Source organism: Otolemur garnettii, unplaced genomic scaffold, assembly GCF_000181295.1.
Source record: "Otolemur garnettii isolate 467f Iridium unplaced genomic scaffold, OtoGar3 scaffold00095, whole genome shotgun sequence".
Taxonomy (NCBI): Eukaryota; Metazoa; Chordata; class Mammalia; order Primates; family Galagidae; genus Otolemur; species Otolemur garnettii.
Window position 1 is genome coordinate 845,846 of NW_003852490.1, and position 7,953 is coordinate 853,798.

Below are 7,953 nucleotides of genomic sequence, written 5' to 3' on the forward strand. Positions count from 1 at the left end.
ACTGTGAATTAAATTACTACCCTAGAATAAAGCATGTTCCATTCATTTGCATCATTTATTCAACATATATTTCTTGGTCGTTTATCATGAATTAGAGGTCCTTTGAATAATTTTCCATCCAAGCTCTGCTTTTGCTGAGTAACTGCTACATTAATATGTTTCTTTTTTTGTTTGCCTGCTTGTTTTGATAAAAGTAACAGGAAGAAAAAATTTAAATCTCTCTTAAGATCTCTAAGACACATAATTCACATATCTTTTTTGGGTTTCCAATCTAATATCATTCCTTTCAAAAAAAGCACAATGCATGGGACATAATCCACTTTAGTCTATGAGCTTCTTTGTCGACTTGAAACTAAGTACATGAGAGACCCTGCAAAAAGAAAACCATTAAGGTTAAATACAAACTTTAACAAAGCAAATTTGCTATTGATAATTTTTCAATAATTATTTGACCATAGTTAAGAACTACATATGTGCATCTGTATAAGTGTGTGTGTGTGTATGAATGAGTGTGCTGTCAGTGTACGTGTGTTGTCTATTTCGTAATTTGGGGTAAGAATGCAGGAGGAAAAAGAAAAAATAGCTGTGACCAACTCAAAGAAAGAAACACGGGAACCATCATTAAGTGACACGTGTGTGACCTCCCTCCCTCCCTCCTCACCAATGTGGTTGACTTTGCGGCAAGAAGTTCACCTGTCAGAACTCACTTATGTAAGGGGGCCATCGAAGTGCATTAATAAGATGCTGTAATTTAAATAAAACCAAAAGGGCACTCAGAATTCTTGTAGCAACTTTGCCTTAGAAGAACATTGTCATTTTATGTGCAACCCCCAGGGGCAGTCTGTCTTTTTGGAACAACTCTTGAATTTATATAACTTGAATACACTCCTGAATTCAGAGGTGCCAGTCACGTGGTCACGCCTCTGCTGCTAACCCTGATGGAGTCCGACAGCTCTGAGGTGAGAATTCCTAAAAGAACCTCAATGCAGGGCAGAAACGAGTTTTCAAATAAACAAAATACTGTGAGATACACACGCACGCATGCATGCACGTGCACACACACACCCCCATACACACACAGGATGCCAGAAAAAGTATGCACATTTTAAGAAAGGAAAGGTGCTAAAATTGTAATACTCAAGTCATGTTGGACTTTTGCAATAACAAGAGGTACAACATACTATCTGTAAAATAACAAATGTTGTTGGTGTATATTGAGTGTTACAATTTTAATACAGAGTTTGCCTTTCTTGAAATGCCAATATAGTTTTTGGCACTGTGTGTGTGTGTGTGTGTGTGTGTGTGTGTATAAAATCTGTTTGGGACTCTCAGAAAAGGGATGGCATTGTCAACAGGAAATCCAACTTCAAGTCTCTGTGAAACTGACCTCCTAAGCTAGTACTTTCCCTCCAAACTCCCTATACCATTTTCCCCCTCTAGTGCTCTCATAGCATTATCTCCAGATGACACTCTACAAGTTGTTCATTCACTATTTTGTTTGTCACCTGTTGTTTTTCCACTGGAATATAAATTCCAGGAGGATAGGAACTTCTTCTAAAATTTTCACTGCTTTCTCCCCAGTGTCTGGGACAGTGCTTAAGTAGATTCTCATAAATATTTGTTCAATGAATGCATGAAAAAATGAATTAAAGAAATGAATTAATGACTACTCTCAGCCATGTTTTATTTTTCTCTACTCTGCCCAAATTTTGCCCTTAATACGAGATGCTTGATGATTGACTTGGACTTAATCAGGAAACTCAGTTTCCTTGATTCTTGAAAAAGAACAAATAAACACATGAGAATCATACTCATAAAATACATCTTTAATGAACCCTTCTTAATAGAACACATTGAGATTCTCTGACTTGTCTGTAAAGTGGGCAAGATGAGGACCCAAAAGTAATTCCTAAGATACTGACAAAGGATCAGTTTACATGCTCAAGCCTGAGGCTTGGTCAGATTGCTATCTCTGTGTGGTTTCTCCTCCTGCAATGTCGCAGACAATCTGTCTATCATCACAGAGCAGGTGGCCAGGCAGGACTGTGGGTGTGGATATGGTGACAACGTCAGTTGCTAACCAGGGCCTGCACTGCAGCCTCAAGGAGGCAATGGCTATTAAGTTGCAATTTGCACTGGATAGGAGCCAAAGAGTTTACTTTAACCTATAACCAAAATCCATCTTCTTTTCACACATGCCAGATCCCTTACAGGGAACAATACATGTTTATTAATTCATCGACCATGTACCAAAACCTACTCTAGATGCTGCAGATTGAATGTTCAACAGGGTAGACAGAGGCCACAAAGGAATTAGAATGGATTTTCTTGATCTTGACGTATCTTTGTCTGTGATATCCCCTTCTGTTCTCAGAAGAGCACTCTAAGAACTCTAAGAGAACTCTAAGACTCAGAAGGGCTCTAAAACATTTGTAACTTTTCTTGAATTTCCGATGTGCAGAAACCACATTGTGTGTTTTCATTTGTCTTTTCCACATTTTAGCTACTTGACCTTAGGCCAGTGAGTTTTCCTTCTGGCTGAACCTTAAAGCCATTCAGAAAACTCAGAAACAGAAAGTAGTGCCCAGACTCAACTTCTGACGGGTAGGAACAGAATCTCCAAGCACTGCTTTTTAAACAACCCAGCTAATACATATGTGCAGCTAGGATTGGGCAGATCCCTTTTTACTTTCCCTCCCAGTTTGTAAAATGAGAATAATCCCAGCTCCTCCAACTAGTTCATAAGGATTTCTTAGATCAAAACTAAATTGTAGAAGATAATTTTAACATCTACACAAATAACTTACCATTTATTTTGATATATACTCTTAGAAATGCTGAAGCAAATCCAAAAATGGCTGAGCTTTATATGTGATGGGGTAATATTTTAAAAGGAAGGGAAGATGGAATGTAGTTTCTGAACATCACTTGCTAATGATTACCAAGGACTCTTTAGGTCACACTGGATGAGTCTGAATTTTTAAAGAGATGAGAGCATATAGTTTCATTTTTCCAGACACTTCCCATAGTAGCAGAATCAGCATCATTAAAATCATGGATTAAGACATCCATAAGTTCAGTTTATTTCCCCCTCGGGTATCTCGTTATGACCCTTTTCAAGGGCTCCTATCTGGGCATTGTGGTACCCGGTAAAACATTAGCAGTTCTTAGAAGAGTCTAGTCAGTGACCAGCAATTGAAGATGCAGTGAAGAAGTTGTATATCATCCAGGATGCCTCAGAAAAGAGATTTATTACAAAAGCTGAAGTGCAATCTCTCAGGGACATTGTTTCAAGAACTGGATTATGAGGAAGAGTTGCCCGGTACACAGCACCCCAGGGGTCCTCTGGAGTCTCTATTGATGGAGTCCTTGAGTCATTGGTGAGGAAAGTTTTTGCAAACTTAGTGAAGAAGTTTACACCCTGCAGATTTCACCCTGTTAATAAAATTAACGTGACCACCAGAATTTTAGTTGTACTGAGATTTGTTTAAAAGTGGTTGTCTTTGAAATTCTACCCTCAGTTTATAATAGAGGTAGGATCAAATTGACACTCAGACATAAAGGAAAGGAAATATTGGGAAGGATCCAGGAACATGGTGCCTCCTTTATCAGTCACTAACCACACTCTGTAATTACGAAATCAGAAAGAGCACAGCAGCTTCTCTCTTTACAGAGAGGAAACATAGTCTTCTAATGTAGAAATGCATTTTGGGGGGTTAATCATTGTATAGAATTCTGTATAACAAAAATAATAGCATAATCATCAATAATGAGATAATATGATTATATATAACCTAATTATATAGTTTCTTTGTTTATATGGATATCATTTTTTATGGAACTCTACAAGTAAGCTAACAACAACATCAGTTACTGAATAACTACGATGATTAGGAGCTATACCAAGCACCTAGTATATATTTTGTCCTTCCCACCCCTCCTTAAAAGAGATTTTATGATCCATGTTTTGCAGACACAGATATTGAGAATCAAGAGGTTACGAAGCTTCTCCAAAGTCACAACAGCCAGAGCTGAGAGTTCTACTCAGGTATTCTAACTCTAATGCCATGGCTCTTTATCAGTGTGCTATTCTTCTCTAACCCACTAATTGTTGTAGATAATGACTGTGCCATTGAGTAAACATAGGTAAAGTTGTAGAGTATGGGTTGGATACTTCCGGAACGTAATAAGGGACAGAAATGGAAAACAAACAGTGTCAGGATTTCGTACAGCCCAATCCTTCAATATAAGCTGCTCAAACTTGCAGGTCTCTCTTATCCAAAGACTGTGTCAAACTCATTGGTGACTCAGAGGAAGTGGCTGACCCCATGGTAATGGAGCACAGGGGAGAAGCTTGGAGACTGTGCATCTAACAGGAAGGCTGTTCCCACTGTGTAGATTGCTGTACAGGAACAAGGCCCCTTACTGGAGGAGGTACAAGAGAGGTGTTCCACTGGTCAAAACCAAACTGAGAAGTAAAAGTTTAACGGCAGGAACAAGACCCGGGGGGAAGGAGGAAGACTAGCACTTAGAAGTCAACAAAGAATCCTCATACTCATCCCTAAGGCAAAGAACCCTGGTTCCCAACGGTGGCACAGAAAATTTAAAGGACATAGCTGGGGCCCAGTGGTCCGCCCAAAGTTCTTAGGTATGGAGAAATGCTTAGTTTTAGTGATATTAAGCTCTACTCGCCGGCCAGGCTGGGAGTGCTGTGACATTTTTCTTATGTAAGACTGGTTTTTGATGAGCAGATAAGTGAGTGATGAAGGCTGGCAAAGAATAAATGAGGTAGGGGGTGATTAGGGTGTTAGGAACACACTTAAGAAGCTCTAAGCATTAGAAGAAATAACTATAGTGGTACCCCTGTTGCCTATGTAATTCAAAGTGAAAAAGAAAGGAATTACAACAAAGTGCTGTGCTGCTTTTCCTGGGATGAAAAATTCTTGGGTGTTTCAGTAAATTATAGAATACTTCCCCCAAATGTTGGTGCTCCTGATTGCATGTCTAATTCTTTTGTGGATTCGATAAATTAAGAATAAAGCCTAATTTACAACTTTTATACTTCATCTGAAAATGAGTTTTCTGACATTCATGACAATATCAATGTGAACGTCCTTGAATATACCTAATCCAAAGTCGCTCTGTACATGACTGTGCCACACTGCGTTGGTTAGGTAACAGTAAAGACAGGGGAGGCCAAATCCCAAGTCCAGAGGACAGAACGGCAATCAGCACAGGAGACTGCAATGAAGAGATAATACGGCTATTAGAATGTAAACCATCACTTTCTTCCATACAGTAGGGGAAGAAAGGCTTTCCTTCCAAAGCCATAGACTGCAGCAGCCTCACTTTTTCCTTCCCTCGAGCCTTAGTCTCCAATGGACTACTGCTGGTGATGTAGCCTTTGATAATTCTTGCAGTAAAAATTCAGTCATGTATGACATTCAGGAGGGAGAACAAGGTTTGACTTGCCCCCGGGGCCCTGGAAGCATTATAAAAATGCCTGTAATGAGAAATAAAAGGTAAAGAAAATTAGGGCCAAATTAGAAATTGAGCCAAATCAAAAAGGGTACCAAATCACTAGGCGTGCGTACGCCTCTGAGTGGTTCCACAAAAAGAGAAGACTATTAGCATATGTCCCCCTCTCCGAGACTCCAAATTAACTTAAATATTAGTTTATATTGGAAAAGAGGAGGAACGAAGGAAGATGACTCAGAGGTAGCCTTAGCATCTACTTAGCTACTGACAAGGTGGACTTCGGGGAGTACAGGCCTAGAGATGTTTAAAGAACAGAGCTTTTGTCATTCCATGTCACAGACATGCTCATACCTTCTGGAGAATCTGAGCTTTCATGAAGTGGCCCGTAAGAGCAATAACACGCAATGCCCTTGCCACAAAATCTATTCCGATGAGATAGTCGTCCACTCACATCTTCATTTAGCTCTTTCACCTGGTTTCTTCAGTTGACTGTGTCTTATTTGCTATGAACAAAGTCTTAAGTTATGCCTTTTTCTAAGTGTCATTTAGAAGGAAGCCTCTTCTCTCCAAGCCCCTTTCATTGAATGTGAGCCAGATATCTGCCTCTCTCACTCCCCCAAAGTCAGGACTCTAAGTAATTTTTGGCAGAGAACTATTCCAAAAGAGAGAGGGTGACCTTCTGTGTCTCCCCACGTGTCATTCTGTTCACACCCACTAGTCAGTACAGTCTTAATGAAAAGTTTGTGAGGAGCGTGACTTCCAAGAAAATTTAACTTACAGGAAGGAGAGAAAAATGTTCTTAGGGAAGACTACTTCTTGCAAATTCAAAAGACAAGAAGCGAGTGTCCCTGACCCCTAGACGAATGCAACAGACCCTTGCTAGTTAACAGTGCAGGCTTCATTCTGACAGTATCAAGGTCACTTGAACAGTTGCTAGAGATGCAGACCCAGGGCCCACTCCAGGTCCTACTGAATACGAAAACACAGGGCCCAGTTGATGCACATCCATATTCATGTTTGAGATGTATCAGCCTAGCGCAGTGTTTCTCAACCTTTGTTGGACTTAGGAATCAAGCAAGCAATGTAAAAACAAATTACTGATGCCTAGGTCTCACCCCCAGAGAGTCCAAGTTAATCATTTTGGGGTGTGGCCTAATCACTGGGACTGTTAAAACTGCCTAGTGGATTCTGGGGCACAGAGAGGACTGAGAGCCACGGGCATAGAGGCAGAACAGGCTACTTCGCCTCCATTCCCTTCTTTTTGTTGCAGAGTTGGGCATCGGGGTTCCTGGAGTCAGAATCTCGTTTCCTAAGGTCTGGTGGCCCCAGAGCTGCATGTAAGTACGGTATGGGTGGAGGACTTTCCCCCCAAACTGAACTTTCTCCCTGGTGCTGTGCAACTCCCTCCTTCCCTCCCCTTCCAGTGTAGCTGCTCCTGACCCTCTACAAATCGCACCAGTGGCCGCTAGCAACTGGCGCTTTCAAATACAGATCTGAGCCCCATTGTGACCTGCGACATCAGGGCCTGCGTTTCCAGGTGTGTCTGATGTGCAGCCAGGTTTAGGAGTCAGCGAACTCCACAGTAGGTCTAACCTTTCATCAGGCCAAGTCATTAAGGATTTGTAAGAATGAATGAGCTGTCAACAGAGCAAGGGCCTGGTGCAATGCTCCCTTATTAATTATCGGGAAGTGATGTATTGGCAATGATTATGCTTCTCTTGGAAAGGGCAATGAATGGTTCGTCGATTGCTGCATTAAGTCTTTCCCAAGTCAACCCCAATGCTCAGCTTTTCCTCCCCTCTGTAGTTAAAAAGCAGCAAGGCTTTCACACTGAACAGCCTCTTGGTCAGTCTGCTTATTCCCAGGCGAGCCACACTCTTAGAGGGAAATGCCAACACCGAGTATCTTTCAGAGTTCTTGGCTGAGAAATCCCTCCCTCCCCCGCTCCCAATACACTTATTTGCCTGTGTCAGCATCTAGTAGCTATCCCGTAGTCGTGCATAGGTGCTAGGTCCGAAAACCGCGGGGTGAGGATTTTTTTTTTCAATCATTGATCTATCTCTAGATCCCTTTGGTAAAAGAAAGCTTCCCTCAGCAGAGAGATAAAAAGTGGGGGAAGAACAATAGCCAGATTCACAAGTCAGGAGTTAGAAGCCGGTCGGAGAGTTGGGGTCCCGGCTCTGCCGGCCGGTGGGGCCAGGAAAAGTTGCCGCGCCTGTGTGCGCGTGTCATCGTGTGGCTGGGTGCGGGAGAGAGCGCTAGCGCGCGGCCAGGACGCACTGCGGGGCTGAGAACCGGAGGAAATCGGAAACGCTTCTCAGCGGCAGAGGCTGCGAGGCTGCCGGGTCTCCCCGCCCGCCCGCTCGGTGCTCCCGAATCCCGAAAGGCGCCGGCTGCCCCCCGCACGATCGCCGAGGGAGCCCGGGGGGCGCGCAGGGGGCCGAGCGCGCGTGTGAGCGAGCGCGAGGCTGCGGG

General features: G+C 42.5%; 1 protein-coding gene across 1 annotated transcript in view; it reads left to right on the plus strand.

Moving 5' to 3' along the window:
• The first annotated feature begins 4,000 nt into the window (after positions 1–4,000).
• SLC8A1 (solute carrier family 8 member A1) overlaps positions 4,001–7,953 on the plus strand; it is a 317,474-nt gene continuing 313,521 nt past the window's right edge. Inside the window, exon 1 of the mRNA XM_023516660.1 lies at positions 4,001–4,048. The gene's annotated coding sequence lies outside the window, so the exon portion shown is untranslated. The remainder of the gene's footprint in view (positions 4,049–7,953) is intronic.